The following is a 23,409-nucleotide window of genomic DNA, read 5'->3' as shown; positions in this document are numbered from 1 at the left end:
GCTGTGGGACTGGATGGTATTTCACCACGAGTTTTGAGAGAATATGCTAGGGAACTGACAGTGCCTTTAACCTGGCTTTTCATTTAAAGTCTGGCTGCAGGAAAGGTGCCAAGGGAATGGAAGGATGGTAAGATAGTGCCATTGCATAAGGGTGGTAACAGATTGGATGTGTCTAATTATAGGCCACTTTGTGTGTCATCAGTAGTTATTAAGATCTTGGAGAAAGTAGTGAAGGCCCGTATACAGCATTGGGCAGATGAGGGTAATGTTATCTGTGAGAATCAACATGGATTAGTGAAGGGGCGCTCTTGTTTTAGCAATATGCTAGCCTTTTATAATAAAGTTATAAGAACATTAGATGAGGGAAACATATACTGCAATTTTCTTAGACTTATCGAAGGCATTTGACAGGGTGCCACATGATAAGCTGATATTTAAGTTGCAGCACATGGGTCTGGATGTCAGATTGGTCAACTGGATTCAGGATTGGCTGTCTGATAGGTATCAGAGAGTTGTGTATGGTGGAGCAGTTTCAAGGAGGCAGAGGGTTACAAGTGGGGTCCCACAGGGCTCAGTGCTAGGACCTATATTGTTTAACCTTTATATCAATGACATTGGCAGTGGATTGCAAGGGAATATTCAGTTGTTTGCAGATGATGCGAAGCTGGGAAGGATTATTAGTAATAGTGCATATGTGGTAGCCCTGCAAGAGGATTTGAATAAGCTAGATAGTAGATGGGCAAATGAATGGGGGGGGGAGATTTTGTCGGTTTAATGCAGCATAATGTAAGATCTTGAGGTTTGGGAAACATCGATGGGATGCTGCATACTCTATGGGAGGAGTTATACTGGAGGAAGTAAGGGAGACAGGAGATCTGGGGTTGATGATTGATAGAAACCTGAAATTTAGGGGACATATTGCAAAGGTGGTGAATGTAACACAGAGGATTGCTGCAATTATGAGAAGGACACTGACCTGCAGAGATAAAAGGGTTATCATTCCATTGTATAAGTCTCTGATCAGACTACACTTGGACTATTGTTCTCAGATTTGGTCCCCAGGATTTGAAGGGGATAAATTAACTGTGGAAAGGGTACAGAGACGGATGACAAAGATGGTTTCAGGACTGTACAATTTTGGTTATGAGGATCGGCTGAGGGAATGTGGATTGCAGAGGTTGGTGGATAGAAGAAGGAGAGGTGATATGATTGAGACTTTTAAACTGTTGAGAGGTGGTTACAGGTTACAGGGTTGATACTGGGAAGTTCTTTCGCTTGGTTGAACAGCGGGAAGGAGTGATGACGAGGTCATCCCTGGAAGTTACGAAAGGAAACTGTGAGCAAGAGGGGTGAGGAATGGTTTCTTTGCATGGAGGGTGGTTGAACCGTGGAAGGCATTGCCTGATGGAGTGGTGAAAGTGAGAACGGTCAATGAGTTTAAGGAGTGGTATGATAGACTTTGTGTTTTTTAGGGGGGGACCTCCCCCTCGATTTATCTTGACATACTTTATGTTCTTAGGAAGGACCTCCCACGATGAGTCTTTTGAATCCATGGAGGCCTGAATAATAATAATAATATCAGAGAACTGAACCTGATGGTAATGCATTTAGAAAGCTTGCCAATCAGCAGTCACATAATCCTACTGCCTTCTATACTGCCACTTGTATTCATGAGTAATGGAAAAAACAAGTCTAGAGATAATAGTAAATATATATAGCTTATAAATTATTATGCTAATATTTCACCTTGGTCACTAAAGTATCATCTTGGGTTCATGAGTGCAGTGATGGAAACTTGCTAAAGTCTCAAGATAACTGTCCCCCATGTTTTAGGTAAAGTGAGGCACCAAATTTGTTCACATTTGGTGAATGTTGTAATTATTATTATTCATCATCTAAGCAATTTAGGTATAGACTTTTTATGTCCTGTTCTGCAAATGAAGTTAATCTTTCCATCTTAATCTTGGACGTCCACGGTCTCTTCTTCCTATAGGTTTATATTCTAGTGCTAGTTTAGGAATATTATTATTATTATTCATCCTTTCTATGTGGTGTAGCCAATTTTGCTGGTATTCTTCTATTTCTTGTATCTAATCGTTTTGTTATTTCTGTGTTTTTCTTTTTATCTAATCTAGTGAGTCCCAGGAGAGGTCTTAGAAACTTCATCTGTGCTGCTTCCAATCTTTGTCTGTTTCTTTGTTTTAGAATCCAAGTTTCACTTCCAAATTTGAGAGATGTTTTAGTGGTCATATTATGTAATCTTAATAGAGTTTCTTTAGTCATTTTTTTCCAAAATTTCTTTTAATTATGCCATTCATTCTATTGTAAATCAGTATTATATTGCAAGATTATATTTCCTAAGTATTTGAATTCTGTAACTTGTTCTATTATTTTATTGTTAAGCAAATTTTGACTTTTTAAATGGTGTTTCCACACATTGCCATACCTTTTTGTTTCAGAGATAGAGGAATTTTTCGAGAGCTTGCAGAGGGCAACTGACACAATGAGAAAGGAACCATTTAGATGGTTTGGTTGTAATTTGGAGTTTATCTTCTGAATTTGAAATTAGTACTTGATCATCTGCATAAAGTATTGTATTTAGCTATATATTATTTGTTAGTTTAATTCCATCTTTGATGGTTGTTTTCCATTCTTTTAGGATTCTGTTTATATAAATGTTGAGGATTGGGGATAAGCCACAGCCTTGTCTTACTCCTTTATTTATAGTTATAGGTTCTGATAATGTTCCATCTGCAAATTTTTGTTTCTCTGTATAGCCTTTTTATTGCTTTAATTAAATGAGGAGGTATTTTATTGTCATGTAATATTTTCCAGAGTAGCTTTCTGTTCAAGTTATCATGTGTCTTTTCATAGTCAATAAATAGAAGAAAAGTGGGCAGGTTAAATTCTTTTCTTTTTCCTATGATCTGTTGCATTGTGAAAGAGGCATCTGTGCATCCTCGCCCTCTTCTAAAACCACACTGTTCTTCTTGTTTTAAATAATTTTCTGTATATTTAATTAGTCGGTTCTTTAAGATGTTTGCATATAGTTTAGATGCTGTTATTAAGAGAGTAATGCCTCTGTAATTTCCACATTTGTCCTCGGGAGCTTTTTTGTGAATATTTATTACTATTCCAGTTTCCCATTCTTTTAAGATCTTTTGATATTTCCAGATATTATTGAAGAGTTTAAGTAGGTTTTCTTTTAAGCTATTGTCTGCATATTTAAAGAGCTCAATGCATATTCCATCCAGGCCTGGGATTTTTCTATTTCTTGAGTTTTTAAATTCTTTTTCTAATTCTTCCATTACTATTTCTTCTACTATTATTATTATCACTATTATTAACATTTGACCTCCATGAAGTTAGAAACTCATCGCAGGAGGTACACGTTATTGTACTTAATGCTCATCCAACTGTACCAAAAAATGATTCAATGTGTCCACATCCACAACACCCAAGCATTCCACATTCCACTCACGAACCACTCGTCATGCAAAGAACCTACTCCTCACACACTTCAGATACAGTTTCCAGTGATGACCTCTTGTCCTAGCTCCCTCTCCCATTCTATGAAAAATCTCCACCATGTTGACATGATAACAACTCCTGACTAGTTATGTCTCAATCATATCCCCCACTCTTCTTCCTATTCACAAGGTTCTGCAACTTGCGTTCTTTCATTCTGTCCTCTCACTCCACATTCCAAAGACCTTTTGTGAATCTTCTCTGGACCCTTTCCAACATATCCTCGTCACCATGAACACCCTGTTACCAAATCTGTGCACAGTAATCCATATGAGGCCTGATCAAGGTCAACACTTCCTCTCTGCAGCACACCACTAGTAACCTTTCTCTTTTGGGATACTGCATCCCCATATACAACCTTCTGATACCTATCTGACAGCCAATAACTGATCCAACTCAGAAGTCTGTTATCCAATCCCATTTGTTTCAGTTTATATAAGAGCTTGTTGTGTGGCAGTCTATCAAAAGCCTTTGCAAAATCTGAAGTACATCACTGTATATATGCATCTCCCCTATCCAAGGTATATGTCACCTTATTGTAGTACATAAGTTAGTGAAACATCATCTTCCCCTTAACGAACCCATGCTGATAACCACAGAGAACACTGCTGTTATCAACCTATTTCTGTATCCTACTTCTCACCAATCTCTTCAGTACCTTCACCACAACTCCAGATATACTGGCCTATAATTTGAAGCTACAGCCTTATCACCATTCTGCAGTGGAACAATTTTACCCTCCTTCCACTCCCTTGGGACCTGTGCTGTTGTAAGACTTTGATTAAACAAGCATACCAAAGCTACTGCCAATTCCCTGGAACATTTCCTTAAGATGTACGGTGATATGTCATCAAATCCTATCGCCTTATTGACATCAATCTTATTTATTTCTTCAAATACTTCCTACTCACTCACAATTAAACCATCCTCTCCTATGTCCTCTACACTTACGTTCCTCATGATTCCACCCTGATGAGGATGAAACATGCTTATAAATTGACCTGAATACCTCAATAATGTCTTCTGCAGGTTATCATTCTGCCACTTTCACCCTACCATGATCCTTCTTCCTTCTACTTGGCACATATCTAAAAAAACTCTTTAGAGTTTTTTCTTTGCCTGATTTTCCAATTTCAGATCATACTATACTTTTGTTTTCCTTACTAACTGAGTCACTCTCCTGGCTTGTTCTTTATACTCTTCATGTGACTGATTATTACCATTATTCATCTTGTATTTCCTCCAATGTACTTTCTTTTTCCAGATTTCATGCTTAAGCTGAAGAATGCTGTGGCAGATTCTAGAAATAATCTCTCTGATTTATATTTGCTCTTGTATAAAAGTCAGGTTTATTACATTGGATCTGGTCATTTGTAGCCATAGTATGGTCTACTCTAGAATAGCTATAGTGCAAGTAATAGACATAGTTTCTGTTTTCCTCCAAATGGATACTGGCAGTTCTTCCCATTTGTCAAATATATGGAAGTTTGCAGGATCAAGGAATGCTGTAGATTCAAGATGATCTTTTGGTGAGTGGGTAAAGATAGGTAATTTTTGGTATGCCTGAAGGAGAGGTCTGTATGTTATACCTTTTGAGAATGTATGCAATTTTTTTCTGAGTTGTCCCAGATTAGGAGATGGCAACTGATTTTGTGTGTTCTGGATTTTGGGAAAGGTTGGGTTTAGAGGATGGGGAAAAGACATTTATTGATTTTGTGAATTCCCTTAACTCCATTCACAATCTCATATCCTTTGACACTACAACAATGCAAATGGAAAGATGTCTGAGACTTTTACCCTTCCTTCCCTTGGTCAGACCACTTTTACTATTTTCTAGATCCAGATACTTGTTGTGATTCTATTACAGAAATTATCTGTGCTGTTCAAAATTCCTGCCCAATATCCAAGCCATGCTTATCCCAAGAAGTGTGCCAAGGTAGTCCAAAAAAGAGAATATCTTAATTTGCTTGAGACAAAAATTCCAGCTTCAATCACAGCTTTCCTACATTGATGCTCTCAACATCTGCAAAATAATCATTAGCATGGGTCATTCTGACTGTGAAAGGATGGACTATATGTGGAAAACTTGCCTCTACACAAATGTCAGTAATGTTTTCTAGTCCTTGCAAAAAAAAAAACAGTTGGATGCAATTTCTGTGCACCTCCCTCCCTCCCACCGAGATGACAGTATTACACAATCACCTAAAGTGATCTCCCTGGGTAGTATTCTTCTCATCCAATTCCTGTGTAGATGACCAAGGCAAATCGCCTTCATCTTTACCTGATACAATGCATTTCATGCCTTCTTGTAGTTTTCTACCAAAGAGATATTAGAAAAATCTTGATCAACCTGGATACCAAAAAGGATTTTTTGTCCTAATGGTCTCTCATCAATTGTACTCGAGATATGTTCCCAAACTAACAAATGTCCTTTATCATCTCTAAACTATGTTATGCTCAGCTGGTATACAAACCCATATACATATAGGTGATTAAAAATAAAAGATCTGAAGTAATGGAGAAAGTCATCAATAGTCAGTTCTAACACGCAGAGAATTGTTATCTAATCAGTGACCACCGGATTCACCATCAGTCAAGATTCACCACACTGATCTTGCCTACACCAGCCATCTTTTGATACATGCTGTGGAAAGGTTTGGAGAAACCTATACTCTTGCAGTGGACATTTCCAAGGAATTAGATAGGTTTGGTATCAAGGGCTTCTCAGCCAGCTGCCATCTGATGGTTAATATATAACAAAATTGATTTACCTTATGTATATATTTTTATTAGTATAAAATTTTTGCCCTAGTATCAATGGCATCTTTAGTATGACTTTCAAATTAATTACAAGAACATGCATAAACTGCACATTCATGATGTAGAGTGAACCTTACTATAATCTAATTATAGTAAGGATTTAAAAAAAATAATAAATTTAAAAAAAAAAGTATTATTACAATCTTCATGGAGTTGCCGGACTCATCGTTGGAGGTTCATTCAACTGACAACATATTTATCATACTGAATATTTCCTGCATTAACAACATATTCTGGTAATGTGTTCCATTCACAATTTTCCATGTAAAAAAAAAATCGCTTCTCACCTACTTCTTCACCACACTCCTACATACGAGGGTGATCTGAAAAGTTCTCAGCCTTGACCATAGTAGCAATACTATTGGCAAGATTTTTTTTTTCTAAGTTGGTATATCTGTCATAAGCATCCAAGTGAAATTGCAAGTCATTCTATCAAGTAGTTTGTTTTATACAGCTGTCTGAAGCAAAAGTGTTGTCTGTATCCCTTGAAATGGATAAAATTGAGTATCGTGCTATAAAATTCTTTGTAAAAGAAGGCTTAATGACAAAAGAAATTCATTCGAAGTTCATAAAAGTTTATGGGCATTCTTCTCCTTCATTTTCGACAATTAAGAAATAGACTGCCGAGTTTTAATGTGGTCATACCAGCCTTGAAGATGATCCACGTGAAGGATGTCCAAAAAGTGTAACAACACCAGAAATCATTGATCCAGTGCACGATATGATATTGGATGACCGGCAAGTCAAAGTGTGTGAAATTGCTGAGACTATAGGCATTTCAAAAGAATGTGTAAGTTGTATTTTGCATGAAGAATTGCAAATGAAAAGGCTATGCGCAAGATGGATGCCACGCTTGCTCACAGCATATCAAAAACGGACTTGCATGAAAATCTCTGAACAGTGCTTGGAGTGTTTTAACAAGAATAAGACTGATTTTGTGTGTTGATTTATTACTATGGATGAGACTTGGATTCACCATTACACACCAGAATCCAAACAGCAGTCAAAACAGTGGACAGAAGCCAGTTGTTCAATGCCAAAGAAGACAGAGTTGGTTCCATCAGCAGAAAGATCATGAAGGCATTTTGTTTATTAATTATCTTGAAAAGGGTAAAACAATAACTGGGGAATATTATTCCGATCTTTTAACCAGCCTAGACAAAAAAATAGTGAGAAAAGATCCGGTTTGCAGAAGGAAAAAATCATTTATCATCAGGACAATGCTCCTGCCCACAAAGGTGTTTTGGCAATGGGAAAATTAAGTGATCTGCACTTTGAATTGTTGGAACATCCACTGTATTCCCCAGATTGAGCTCCCTCTGACTTCTATCTCTTCCCAAAACTAAAACTCTTCCTCGCTGGTCAGCATTTTTCTTTTAATCAGACTATATGAAAAAATTCGTGAGAAAAGACTAAGTTTGCAGAAGAAAAAAATCATATTTCATCAACCAGATGGTAGCCTTCACTTCACTTCACTTCACCTGCCCACAAAGGTGTTTTGGCAATGGGAAAATTAAGGGATCTGTACTATGAATTGTTGGAACATCCATCCTATTCCCCAGATTTGGCTCCCTCTGACTTCTATCTCTTCCCAAAACTAAAACTCTTCTTCACTGGTCAGCGTTGTTCTTCGAATCAAGAGGTGATTGCGGCTGTAGAGGGATATTTTACAGATCTTACTGAGAACTGCAATGGGGATGTAATAATGGCTCTGGAGCATGGCTGGAATAAATGTATTAGTCTTAAGGGAGATTATGTTGAAAAATAAAAATAATTTTGAAATTATAAATTCGTTTTTTCATTGTTAGGCCAAGAACCTTTTAGACCACCCATGTAACTTCCAGGGATGGTCTCTGGTTCTTTCCCTCTGGATTAATTCCATAAAATCCCCTCACTAACTTAAATGTCTGTACCATATCACCTCTTTTCCTCCTATCCGCCAAACTTTGGAAATTCACATTTTTGCAACCTCTCTCTCCATAGCCAACATTCCAGAGTGCTGATATTGTCTTAGTCACTCAACTCTGGACCTTCTTCAATATGTCCACATCACAATGAAAACTGTGACCAATCTGAGCATAATAATCCAAGTGTGGTCTGAGTGTTTTATACAGTGTCACTAAGATGTACAGTCTTTGCAACACTTAAAATATGCCTTCTAAACTTCAGTCTGCTGTCAAACCATCACTCACAAATCTTGAATCTCATCCACTATCTGCAGTACAGCACTGTCAATATAGTATGAAGCCTTATATTTCTGTACTCCAAAATGCAACACCTTGCACTTTTATTAATATTAAAACTACAGCTCCACTCCTTTGTCCTAGTCTTCCTGGACAAAGATAACGATTAAAAAAAAAAAAATTCTGAAAATAATTAACATCAGCAGTGCTGCTTATAATTCTCACCAACTTTGCATCATCAGCAAACAACTGATAATCCTTAGTCAGTCTGTATGATATATTATTTACAAACAAGTTAAACAGCAGGACCCAAGAACAGAATCCTTAGGAATCCCACTGGTTATCCTCCTTTTTTGAGACATGCTCCATCATACACAACTTGCTGATGAGAGCCAATGACCAGTCCATCTAACAATGTACTATTTATTCCCATCCTTTATCCTCAGTGGCTTGTACACCAACTTGTGTGGTTATATATTCAATGCTTTTGCAAAGTCCAAGAAAAGCAATGTATACAATCCTCCCTTATCTAATACTCATTACCTTCTCATAAAATGCAAAAAAACAGGATCTACTCTTTAAAATCCATACTGACCATCATCATCATCAACAACAATACTTTTTGTCTGTAAATTGCTTGTGTTCTGAAGTTCCGATTTCTGTATCTGGGATGAAAAACCTGAGTTTCTGGGAGAAAAAAACCTGCTACTGTCGTACGAGATCGGCTAACTCACTTTCAATTGAAAAAGCCTATATAAGGATTCTCCTCATCATGACGAGAATCGAACCCAGGTCTTTTCCAGGCAAAGGGCGCAATGTTCTGCTGTTCCTCCAGTTGCACTATGGAGGCACCCAGGCATATCTTCTAGAATGGTGATAAGACGGAGCACCTATGTATCACTAATTCAATGAGAGGCAGATGACAATGAAACTCCATAATTATTTATTATCTTGTTGACATATGATTCAGTAAATCTATTAGTAAGGAAGGTGGACTTGATGTGATTTATTTCTTGGGAGAGTAGCAATTCAGTGGAGCAAAGAGAGCATGTTCAATGCACTAAAGTTTTCATAGTGCCAGATTTTTGACATGTTATGATGGTGTGAAAGAGGATGAATGCAAATTCCATTTTGTGTTTTCTTTCTGAATACTGAGAAGTGAAGGCTGCCATCTGGTTGATGAAGTAATAGGAGATCTAAAATGGCAACCTGATTGTTATCTTCTAACTCAAGAGTGAACTGGATATAATAGTGGAGGTTGTTGATCTTTTCATCCAGAAACTCAGGTGTTTTGTTCCCAATGAGAAAACTGGTCTGTGGGAACATATGGATCTACAGTCATAAAAAATGCATGCTAAATCCTTCATTAGGAGGACTCAATTAGTCTTAAGGGATGGTGGAAGAACCCCACTTGAATAAGTAAATCTTGAATTGGATTGGATGAGGCAAGAAATGAAATGGATGCGGAATGAAGTTAAAGAGAATTCAGGTCAAAACTAAGATGAGCTAGACGAATAATAACAAAAATAAGATAAGAGTTAACGAAAGATGAGCGAGTGGCATTATATGGCGACTCCATTATTAAAGGTGTGATAGAGGATGGAATGCACAAGGTATGTTTTCCAGGAGGTAAAATGAGTAGAGTGATTGAGGCATTGGATATGAGGTGGGAGCAAGCAAAAGAGTTAATAGTATTAATTGGCACAAATGATTTGAGAGAGGACAAAGAGCGTGTCAGAATGGATATCAGGAGGCTGCTTGGAAGGATAAAAGAGAATAGTGTGACAGGAAGGGTAGTCAGTGTGTTGCCTAGGTATGACTGTGGTGAAATGAGGCAGAGAGCTAGGATTATGAATGATATGCTGGCTGAAATATTTAAGAAGATGAGAGTACAGTTTGTTAATGTGTGAAATGAGTTTGAGGGATGAAATGAGCTGTATGGGAGCGATGGACTGCATTTGAGTGGTTATAGTCTGAGTCGCTTGGAGAGACTGCTGCTGGAAGGTAGAGAAATGAATAGAGAGAATAAACCAGATTGAGAGGGAAGTGATGTGGAAGAACAGGAGAGATTGAAGAGGGGGATATGAATGGGGAAGTGAGTGATATGAGTATAGAAAATGAGAGAATGGGTGTGCAAGAGGAGCAGCGAAATGGGGGAGGCTCAGGGTGGACAGGGGTACACAGCGTGACAAAGGTGGATGCTCCAAGAGGAGGTGAGAGCACGTGTAGGTAGAAAAGGAATGGGATGACCAGGGATCAAGAGGAAACAGTTGGAATTGAAAAGGGCTCCAAAATGAAGAAGCAGAAAGGGAAATGGCCCCATTCGAGCATGGAGAAATCACATCAAGTGAGTGGTATCAGTGGAACTAGCTGTGGATCCAGAAATGAGCTGTTGTGTTTGTATACAAATACTAGAAGTATAAGAAACAAGGCAGATGAAATTATTATTATTATTATTATTATTCAGGCCTCCATGGAGTCAAAAGACTCATCGTGGGAGGTCCTTCCTATGAAACACAAAGTCTATCAAGACTCATTGAGGGGAGGTCCCTTCCCTAAAAAACACAAAGTCTATCATACCACTCCTTTAACTCATTGGACGTTCTCGCTCTCACCACTCCATCAGGCAATGCATTCCATGGTTCAACCACCCTCCATGCAAAGAAACCACTCCTCACCCTCTTGCTCATGGTTTCCTTTCGTATCTTCCAGGTATGGCCTCTTGTCATAACTCCTTCCCGCTGTTCAACCAAGCAAAAGAACTCCCCAGTGTCAACCCAGCAACCACCTTTCAACAGTTTGAAAGTCTCAATCATATCACCTCGCCTTCTTCTATCCACCAAACTCTGCAGTCCACATTCCCCTCAGCCGATCCTCATAACTAACATTGTACAGTCCTGAAACCATTTTTGTTATCTGCCTTTGCCTTTCCACAGTTAATTTATCCTCTTCAAATCCTGGGGACCAAATCTGAGAACAATAGTCTAGGTGTGGTCTGATCAGAGTCTTATACAAGGGAATGATAACCCTTTTATCTCTGCAGGTCAGTGTCCTTCTCATTATTGCAGCAGTCCTCTGTGTTACCTTCACCACCTTTGCAATATATCACCTAAATTTCAGATTTCTATCAATCTCCAACCCCAGATCTCTGGTCTCCCCTACTTCCTCCAGCATAACTCCTCCCATAGAGCATGCAGCGTCCCATCGATGTTTCCCAAACCTCAAGACAATAAGCTAGAAAGATGGACCCATTTGCCCATCTATCTAGCTTATTCAAATTCTCTTGCAGAGCTACCACATCAGCACCATTACTAATAATCCTTCCTGGCTTTGCATCATCTGCAAACAACTGAATATCCCCTTGCAATCCACTGACAATGTCATTGATATAAAGGTTTAACAATATAGGTTCCAATACTGAACCCTGTGGAACCCCACTTGTAACCCTCTACCTCCTTGAAACTGCTCCACCATACACAACTCTCTGATACCTATCAGACAGCCAATCATGAATCCAGACCTATGTGCTGCAACTTAAATATCAACTTATTATGCGGTACCCTGTCAAAAGCCTTCGCTAAGTCTAAGAAAATGGCTGTATATGCCTTTCCCTCATCCAATGCTCTTGTAACTTTATTATAAAAGGCTAGCATATTGCTAAAACAAGAGCACCCCTTCACTAATCCATGATGACTCTCACAGATAACATTACTCTCATCTGCCCAATGCTTTATATGAGCCTTCGCTACTTTCTCCAAGATCTTACTAACTACTGATGACACACAAACTGGTTCTATAATTATACACTTCCAGTCTGCTACCGCCCTTATGCAATGGCACTATCTTACCTTCCTTCCTTTCCATGGGCACCTTTCCAGCAGCCAGACTTTAATTGAAAAGCCAGGTCAAAGGCACTGTCAGTTACCTAGCACATGCTCTCAAAACCTGTGGTGAAATACCATCCAGTCCCACAGCTTTACTGACATCCAGAGTACTCAATATTTGAAACACACTCTCCTCCTATACCTCTAAACCATGAACCTGCCCTATCCCTCTAGCATTAAAACTGACTCCTCCAGGATGAAATACTCCAATAAGTGTTCATTGAACAATTCTAATTCTACTATGTCCTCTGCATCATTCACTCTATTCCCATTTTTATGCCACAATATCATTCTTCCACAGTCATTTCTCCTCCTACTGGCCACATATCTAAAATATCCCTAGGATTTTCTTTGGATCTTAGGGCTAATCTCCTCTCATATTCCAGTTTCGTCTTCCTTACCGTACTAGTCACTCTTCTGACCTGTGTCTTACACTCTTCATGCATCTTCTCTTTTCCTTTCTCCTTATATCTCTTCCACAGCCTCTTTTTCGCATGCAATTCCGGTTTAATATTGTTTGTTATCCACTTTACTCCAAATTGTGCCCTCTTCTTCACTCGTGGTATACAACTTACCATTGCTGCTAACAAATATTCTTTCATAATTTTCCACGCACTAATGATATCCCGGCCTTCCAATTCCTCCCTCCATGAAACTGCCCCCAAGTTGATGTCTTAGACTATTATAATCACCTGCCTTATAATTCCACATACGTTCCCGTCTCTTTGATACTCCTGCATGTCTATTCATTTTCCAAGTGAAAACCATATGGTCACTCTGTCCAACTGGTGGGAGAGATGTCATCTCAGTTATTATCAACTCTTCTGATGCTTTAACCAAATCCGAAACTCTTGAACCTCTTGTTCCCTCTATTACATGTTGCCTAAGACATTTGTCCCTCAAGAATTCTAGAAATTTCATTCCCTTATTGCTACATGCATCTTCCTCTCCCCAGTTTATACTACTGTAGTTAAAATCTTCCATAACAATCATTCTTCTTGCACTTGCCAGACTTAACTGTCTAAACATTTCCTGGTCCCCACCCTCTGTTCTCCTGGGTCTGTAGCAACACCCCACTAAATATCCTGTCTTGCCCACCTCTACCTCACACCATATGCTTTCAAAATCATTAGTGTCACTGCCTTCCAAAGTCTCCACTCTTAGAGGACATAGGTCGTCACTTATCATAAGCAGTACTCCACCACCACGCTTTCCCTTCCTATCCTTCCGAAAAATACTGTACCCCAGCGACTTCTATTCCTGTTATTATATCCTCTTCTGTCAACCACGTCTCAGTGATCCCAATAGTTTTTGGCCAGGTTGATGCTATCTGCACCACCAATTCCTCTCTGTTATTCCGGATACTCCTGGCATTAGTATATAGAATATAAATGCCATTGTTTCTATACCCAGCATTATCTCCTCTAGACTCCACTGGGCTCAGTGTTACCTGATGTCGTCCCCCCTTCTCCCAAGTACCCATTCCCATAAGAGGCCACCCCTGCTACCGTCCTTCCTGGGACACGACTTTTTCAGAACAGTAATCTCTCCAGATGCCTACGTCCTCCCTCATTCAAATGTAAGTGGTCTCTTGCATACAATTCCTCTCAGTCATCAAACACACTCGAAGCATCCACATTTTCCAGTCCTCTCTTGTCGCACATTCTAGCTATTATGTCATTCAATATTACTGCTCTTCTGCTCAGTTCGTCATTATCATACCTAGGCAACACACACACACTATCTTTCCTCTCAGTGTCTTCTTTCGTATCACCTCAAGCAAGAATCTCATATCTCTCGCTGCCCTATTTACACCACCACTCAAGTCATTTGTTCCCACCATCACAATCATCTCATCCACCCTTTCACCTCTCTTTACTGCCAAAGCCACCCTTTCTATCATTCCTCTTGGCAAACACTCCTCACGCATCCTATCTTGAACACCACGGATCATCAAGTCCCCATACGTTATACCTCTTACCATTTCCTCTCTCCTATTGTTTCCATTTTCTCCTCTTCTTTCATTCCCATACCTCTCGCTCATTCCCTCTCTCCTACTGTTTTCATTTTCTCCTCTTCTAGTACTCCCATACCTATCTCTCATTCCATTCTCTCCTCTTCTAGCACTGCCATACCTCTCTCTCTCATTCCGTCTCACCTACTGTTTCCATTCTCTCCTCCTCTAGCACTCCCATGCCTCTCTCTCTCTCTCTCATTCCGTCTCTCCTACTGTTTCCATTCTCTGCTCTTCTAGCATTCCTATACAGCTCTCTCATTCCGTCTCTCCTACTGTTTCCATTGTCTCCTCTTCTAGCATTCCCCATACCTCTCTCTCATTCCCTCTCTCTCTGTCCTACTATGGTTGCACTAATTGCGTCTGTTCACCCAAAGATTGTCGGAATAAGTGAGACATGTTTGGAAGAGGATGACATCATGACAGGAATAGAGATTGGAAGGGTATGATGTGTTTCATGAGGATAGAAGGGATAAAAAGGGAGTGCTATTGATGATAGAGAAAGAGTTATGTCCATACAAAGTAGAGATGCAAGATGGAAATAGTGCCAGTGGTTTTGAGGCAGTATGGTGTGAGATAGAGGTGAATGGAATCAAATACTTGGTGGGATGTTGTTATAGACCAGGTAATGTGGATGGTGGTGATAGTGAAATGTATAGTCAAATTAGCCAAGAAACGATCACCCTTTTAAAAGAAAAGGGTGATTGTTATGGGTGATTTTAATTATGGCAATATAGACTGGAATGATGAGATAGCAACTGGAAATAAAGAAAATTAGTTTCTTGAGTTTTTGAGGGATAACTACCTCAGACAGTATGTAACAGAGGGCACATGAGGATTAAGGGTCTTGGATTTGATCATCTCATCAGAGGATGTAATTATAAATGAGGTGTGAAATTATCCTCCAATTGCTGAGAGTAACCACGAGGTGATTACCTGGGTGGTTGCCAGCAGTGCGAGTACCCTTGTGAGAAAAGGATACATGTGGAACTACAAAGGGGGGGGGTGATTATGAGGAGCTCAGGAGACAGCTTGCAGGTGTAGCATGGAATGAGGAGTTAGCTGGAAAAGAGATCACGGGTGGTTGCCAGCAGTGCGAGTACCCCTGTGAGAAAAGGATACATGTGGAACTACAAGGGGGGGGGGGTGATTATGAAGAGCTCAGGAGACAGCTTGCAGGTGTAGCATGGAATGAGGAGTTAGCTGGAAAAGAGATCAATGCAGCTTGGGGGGTTTTTCAAAAACTATCTAGTAGATTCATCATCATCATCATCATCATCATCAAATTCCTGCCATGTACCCTCAAGGGGTGTACAGGATATGACAGTACTATATGAAAAAATTACATCATTACTAACTTCCTATCTACAATTTTCCTCCAAATCAGTCTGTTACTTGTCAAGACTCCAACATTATCTCCAACAAATCTAGTAGATTTAATGTCTAAATTATTCCAAGGGTGAGAAGGTTAAATATGGTAGGTGTGAGATGGATGGATAAAGAGATTAAGCATGCGATACAGAGAAAAAGGGCATTGTGGAGCCAGAATAAGAGAAGTGGAAATAACCAATTTCATGAGGTCTACAAAGACCAGGCAAGGAGAGTGATTTGGTTGGTGAGAGCAGTTAGCTAATAAAGCCAAAAAGAATCCTAGGGATTCTTTTGATATGTAGCCAGCAAAAGAAAGAATGATTATGGAAGGATGACATTGATTGGAGAAAATGGTATAAAGACTGTTGCAGAATGTGTGGTGGAGATACTTAATGAGCAGTTCTTAAAGATCTTTCAATCTTGTGAATGTGACTACATGGTGAGATTGAGAGCAGTAATGATGGGGAGGAGAGACTGACTGTAAGTGAGCAAGAGGTGTTTGGGGAGTTGAGTAAACTAGATGTTAATAAGGCTGTGGACTTGATAATATATCACCACGTATTCTGAAGGAATGTGCCAGGGAGTTGACTCCTGTCTTGACATATTTTTTTATACAAGCCTTGCACTCGGTCAAGTCCCTAAGGAGTGGAAATAGGGCAAGATTGTGCCACTTCATAAAGGAGGTGATTGAACTCAAGCATTAAACTGTAGGCCTATCTGTGTGTGTGTCAGGTGTTGTGGTTAAGTTGTTGGAGAAGCTTGTGAGAACTAGGATCCAGAGTTGGGTTGACAACAATGGTATTATCTTTGATGGACAGCATGGATATGCTAAAGTGAGGTCATGTTTTAGTAATCTACTTACTTATTATAATAAAGTGACTGCTTCCTTGGACAGAGGAGAAGGATACACAGTAATATACTTGGATTTCGAAAAGGCTTTTGATAGAGTACCTCATGATAAGTTGACAGTCAAACTAGAGCAGATGGGGTTGGATATTAGATTAGTGCATTGAATTGGAGACTGGCTATCTGATAGGTATCAACAAATTGTGTATGGGGATGCGATATCCAGGGCCCTGTTTTAGGACCATTACTGTTTAACTTGTATATTAATGATATTGGTGAAGATTTGGAGGGAGATATTCAATTGTTTGCAGATGATGCAAAGTTGGGACGAACCATAAAGAGTAGTGAAGATGTTATGGCCTTACAAGAAGACTTGAATAAATTGAGTGATTGGGCACGGAAATGGGGATGTGAGTTCAATGTTGCAAAATGTAAGGTTTTAAAATTTGGAAAACAAAGATGGGATGCAGAATTTATGCTTGGAGAGAATATATTGTTGGAGGTAGAGGAAATAAGAGATCTGGGGGGTGATAGTGGATAAGGATCTAAAATTTAGGGGACACATAGCCAAAATTGTGAAGACAACACAAAGGCTTCTGGGAATGATGCGGAGGACACTGATGTGTAGAAGTAGGGAGATTCTTGTTCCGTTGTATAAGGCTTTGATTAGGCCAAACATGGACTATTGTGACCAGATTTGGTCACCGGGTTTTCAGAAGCATGAAGAGATGTTCGAAAGGGTCCAAAGGCGACTGACTAAGGTAGTTTCTGACCTCTGGAATGTCGAGTAGGAGGAAAGATTGAGAAGATGCAACTTGCAGTGTCTGGTAGACTGGAGGAGGAGGGGAGATATGATAGAGACCTATAAGTTGGTAAGGGGTTGTTTGTTATAGGATCAATGGTGGAGAAGTTCTACAGAGAATAAGGGAGATCAGGGAGAGAACCAGAGGTCATCCCTGGAAACTGTATAAAGAGGGTGTGAGTAGGGGAGTGAGAGGCAGGTTTTTTTTGTGCAGAGTTTTGAATGATAGGAATGCCTTGCTTGAGAGTGTGGTGTCTGCAGGGAGTTTGAGTGTGTTTAAGACACGGTATGATGTGATGTGTGTGATAAAAGGACCTCCCAGATGATTCTTTGTCTCCATGAGGTGTTGTTGTGATAATAATAATCTCTCAGCAGACCGAGAGCTACTTCTTTTGCCTGAGCCAGCCAGAGGAGATCACAGGTTTCATGTATTGGCGATCACTGCAGATGCTCGGTCATAGGTCGTATGCAATGCGTAGTGTCTATTCTTAACCCCCCCCCCTCAAGATTCAATCTTGAGTGCTTGGCCTCCCTAAATATCCTGAGTGCACCACTGCTTAAGATGCGTGGTGATATGTCATCAAATTCTATCGCCTTATTGACATCAAGTTTATTTATTTCCTGAAATATCTCCTGCTTACTCACAATTAAGCCATCTTCTCCTATGTCCTCTACACTTAAGTTTCTCATGATTTCTCACTGCTGAAAATGAAACACCCTTATAAATTGATCACTGAATTCTTCAACAATGTCTTCTGCAGCAGTTACCATTTTACCATTTTCATCTATTAATATCATCTTACCGCATCATTCTGCTCATACTGAGTGACTCTCTTGGTTTGTTCTTTATTCTTTTTATGTAACTGATTATTACCATTATTCATCTCATACACCTTATTCAGTCGTTGACTTTCAGAATACATTCATACATCGATGCTGTTATGCATTTCTTTGTCAATTCCCAAGCAGCATTTATATCCTTGCTGCTCAACACCTCATTCTATGCTATAACTCCAAGCTGTCTCCTAAGCCTGTCATAATCACCAGCCTTGTACTTGCATATATATCCTTTCCTCACAGAAGTCTATTTATGTCTAGCCACAACCCAGGTGATCACTTCGTGATCACTCTCACCAACTGGAGGAAAATCCCATTCACAATTACATGATATCAAGTTTATTTATTTCCTGAACTACCTCCTGCTTACTAACAATTAAGCCATCTTCTCCTATGTCCTCTAATGTCCTCTACACTTAAGTTTCTCATGATTTCTCCCTGTTGTAAATGAAAGACCCTTATAAATTGATCACTTAATTCTTCAACAATGTCTTCTGCAGCAGTTTTTGCAAATTGATGAGGTTGATAATTACATCCTCTGATGAAATTATCAGATCTAAAACTCTCGATCCTCGCGTGCTCTCCATCACATGCTGCCTGAGATACCGTATTTGCCGGCCCTATAAGATGTACCCCCTCTTTTGTACACATTTTTTAGGAAAAAAACTTTATCGCTGAATATTTGAAATACTGTAATGAATTTACAGTATTTCAAATATAAAGTAATAAGTAGGTCTACTTTCAATAAATACGTAATCTAACTAGGAAAGAGTACCCACCTTTTAATCTTCTTCATCAAAACCCAGAAATTCATCTCCAGAGCTAAATGAAGAGACACTTGAAACCTCTTGTGCCTTTTGAAATCTACAGTTTTGTTTGAGGGTACATCAAAAGTCAGCGGAACCTCGTCCATGTTTCCCATTTGCACAAGTTCAAAATTTTCTCGTTTCCTTGCGTTAATGACGAATCGATGAAATTCAATAATTTTTCTTCATATTCAGCTGGCATCTTTTGTGATATTTTTGTTTTAGTCAGCATACATAGCTGATTTCTCTTCATTAATCTTGAACACCATGATGTTGATCCAGTAAAGTTGGCGATCCCTCTGTTAGTGGCTATCGCTTTCACTTGATGAATAATCATTTTTGTAGACACTGAAAGTCCCGCTTTTCTGTGGTCTAAAATCCAAGTATTCAGTTCTGCCTCACGTTCTGGCCATTTTGCAGTTCCACTTCGTACATTATGTTTACTGTGAGTTGCTTTTTTTAGATTCTCTTCCTGATTCTGCCAAGTTCTTATCATTTTGTCAGTTGGGGGTGGCCCAAAATGCCTCTCTGCAGCCCTGTTTCCATGTTTTTAGCATATGCAATCACACGTAGCTTGTATGCAATATTGTAGCAATGCTGATGTTTTTAAGCCATAATTTGCCAAGAAATTTAGAGGAAATTTAACGGCAAAAATTTATCACCGTTCACAACAACTGCGACAAGAATTGGAAAGTTTTTAAACAAACAGGAACAGAGCTGTGATCATCGATGACAGCGCATGCGCATCCACTGAGCTCTACGAAACTGGAATGCTCTCACACACTGAAAGGAAGCAAGAAAGAAATCGCATAACTCGAAACAGAGAAAATTCCCAGAAATGAAAGTAATAAAAAACTGAGTATCGGCATATAAGACGCACCTTGTTTTTCAGACCTATTTTCAAAGATAAAAGTGCGTCTTATTCACCGGCAAATACGGTAGTATCTCTCAAGAACTCTAGAAATTCATTTCCTTATTCCCAAATGCTATCTTTTCACATTCCAATCTATACCTCCATAATTAAAATTGTCCATAATAATCACCCTTCCTTTGTTCATTAACCCAAGTTGTTTCTAAAATTTTTCATTACCATTCTCCACATTTCCTGGCCTATAGCAACATCCAACTAAATAAGTCTTTCTGTCAATCTTCAACTCACACTGCACTGCCTCATAACCATTGCCACTGTTTCCGTCTTTTATGTCTATCTTATGTGGACATATTTCTCCTGCTCCATGGAATGCATTGCCTGAGAGAGTGGTTAGAGCATGAACAGTCAATGAGTTCAGGGAGTGGTATGATAAACTTTGTGTTTCCTAAGAACAACCTCCCACGATGAGTCTTTTGAATCCATGGAGGCCTGGACAATAATAATAATTATCAGCAGCACTTCCCCTCTATTTTTGTCCTTTCTATCCTTGTAAAAAATACTATACCCTTCCATTTCTATTCCCATTAAGATATCATCTTCTTTGAACCATGTTTCACTTATTCCAAAATTTTTAGGTGAAAATATTTCATTTCCCTTATTTCTGATACTTCTGACATTTGTAAATAAACACATCAGTTCACTTTTAGGTCTATAACCACTCCTAATTTGCATGCAGAAGATTGAGAAATACATCAAAATATTATCGGTTTAATAAATAAATTATTTTGTCCTGTGTTTTAAAATGAAGAACTGTTATGCATATTTCTGCTGTAAACCACATCTCACTATTAGCTATAATGTTTGGCCAAGTCAGGTTATCCAAACGTTCTTTAGCATTGTTCTTGATGCTTCACATAATGTACATGAATTGCCATATTCTCTTTGGCCTATAGGTGTCACACAAAGTCCTTCTTATTAATTCTCTACAGAACAATGTCTTGTCCATCACTGTTCTGTTATGCTTTGGAATGTCTTCTGTAGTAGTTATCATTCTACCATTTTCATCCATTAATATCATCTTACCATGAACATAGGGCAAAAACTCTCTAGGTGTTGTTGCACTATGTTTATATAACGGTAGAGAACCTTCAAAATCATCCCCCAACATAAATGCTATATACTAAGTTAAAACTATTTTAAGTCCCTTCATTAATGAAATTTACTCCATACATCCACAAACTGCATAACACATTCATTTGCAGTTGTGGCCTTCTTAATTCATCCCTATCTTATGTTGGCAGTAGATTCCAATCTTTATTCTTTCATTCTTCTCTTTTGCTTCTGCTCCTTTATAAAAGAGAAAGCATAAAAATTATTTTTGTTTGCTCTTTCCTTCCATACTTAATCACCTTTCAAATCACTCATATCAGTCAGAATTATCAGCTTTTTCTCTTTCCTTCTTTGCATTCTTATAGCATAACACCTCATTATGCATGTCCCAATGATGGAAATGCAATAAAATATTATCTCTTTCCACTCTCCTCTCTTTTTCCTCTCACCTCTCCTTTCTTTCTTTTTCTGTTATATCACTTGCCAGATGCTTGAGCTCATGCTTGGTCTTGCGAAAGACTCCTAAATACACTCATTCTCGCATCATGGATATATTGCCATTCTCCTCATCTCTTACTACTTCTTTTATGCTATATTTTTCTTCTTCCATCATTTGTATTTCCTCCTTTTTTCTTCTTCACATCACATCTGCAACTTCATGCCTATCCATATTCTGGCACTCATATTTTTTGTGCTTTTTGTCACTAACATTTACCACTATACTATCTCACTTCTTGTAAAGTACACACACACACACAAACACTTTTGTCACAATGACTCACCATCTTGCATTCCATCCATAGATATTATTATTATTATTATAATTATTTTCGTGACACCTCCAAGGAGTCAGACTCATCGTGGGAGGACACCCATTGTACAACTCTCCGTCTCCACCTTTACACCCAACCTCTACTACTAATCATCTACATCAGCACCATCTACCGCCCATCATCACCACCATCACCACCACCACAACTAGTATTTTTTGTCTGTAAATTGCGTGTTTTCTGAAGCGCCGATTTGTCTGTATGCGGGGTGAAAAACTCAAGTTCCCTGAAGAAAAACCCTGCTACCTCCATATGAGATCGGCTAACTCACCTTTGATTGGAAAAATCCATATAAAGATTCCGCCTGTCATGACGAGACTCGAACTTAGGCGTTTTCCAATCGAAGGGTGCAATGTACCGTCGTTCTTCCAATTGCGCTACGGAGGCGCTCATATGTCAGGAGTCGTTGTCAAGGTCTTGGAGAAACTAGTCAAGGGAAAAATACAGGAATGGATTGATGAAAATGAGATACTGTATGGGGGACAGCATGGTTTTGTTAAGAGTAGATCATGCCTCAGTAACTTGCTCAGGTTTTATAACAAAGTGATGGCTGAACTGGATGAGGGTAAAGGGTTTACAGTGATACTGCTGGAGATGGCTAAGTCCTTTGAGAAAATGCCACATAGAATTTTAATCCATAAACTGCAACATATGGGAATGGATATAAGGTTGGTGAGATGGATAGGAGGGTGGTTGATGGAGAGATGCCAGAGAATAGTTTACTCAGGAGTAGAGTCCAAAAGACTGCCTGTGACTAGTGGTGTGCCGCAGGGTTCTATTCTTGGACCACTGTTGTTTAATTTGTTCATTAACGACATAGGGAAGGAACTGAGAGGAACGGTTCATTTATTCGCTGATGATGCAAAGTTGGGTAGGGCAATAGTGAATGCAGAAGATGTCAAAATTTTGCAGGATGATTTGGATAGATTGGAGGTCTGGGCTAAGGAGAATGGATGTCAATTTAATGTGGCAAAATGTAAGGTTATGCATTTTGGGGCGAAAAGATTAGCAGCAGTATATCACATTGGTGGAACTGTACTCCAGGAGATTGATGAGGCCAGTGACTTGGGAGTGTTGGTGGATAGGGAGTTTAAGTTTAGGGGGCACATTGCAAAAGTGGCTAAATCAGCTCATCAAATCATTTGGATGCTGAAGAATACTTTGACACGCAGAGATAAGCAAGTTATTGTTCCTCTGTATCGAGCCTTGATAAGATCCCATCTCAACTACTCTGCCCAGATCTGGTCACCTAGGTTTCTTCTTGATGGGGAGAAAGTTGAGAGGATATAGAGGCGAGTGGTCAAGATGATAGCAGATCTATGGAATGAACCTTAATAGGCTGAAAATTTTCCTTAATAGGAAAAAAATAGGTTGAAGATTTGTGGGTTGCAGAAATTGGTCGATAGGCGGAGATATGATTGAGACATTCAAATTGCTGAAGGGTTTCTATAGGATTAATTCAGAGGATATTTTTGAGAACAGGACTGGTGGTGGGAGAACTAGGGGA

At 39.1% G+C, this 23,409-nt stretch overlaps 1 protein-coding gene across 1 annotated transcript in view; it reads right to left on the bottom strand.

The window, feature by feature from the left end:
* The window catches only part of LOC150100319 (poly(rC)-binding protein 3-like), an 874,229-nt gene that overhangs the window by 3,656 nt on the left and 847,164 nt on the right, over window positions 1–23,409 (bottom strand). The window lies entirely within an intron of this gene.

This window comes from Typopeltis vanoorti, chromosome 13 (assembly GCF_054136105.1).
Source record: "Typopeltis vanoorti isolate ZY-2024b chromosome 13, IOZ_Tvanoo_1.0, whole genome shotgun sequence".
Classification (NCBI taxonomy): domain Eukaryota; kingdom Metazoa; phylum Arthropoda; class Arachnida; order Uropygi; family Thelyphonidae; genus Typopeltis; species Typopeltis vanoorti.
This window is presented reverse-complemented; position numbering and strand designations above follow the sequence as displayed.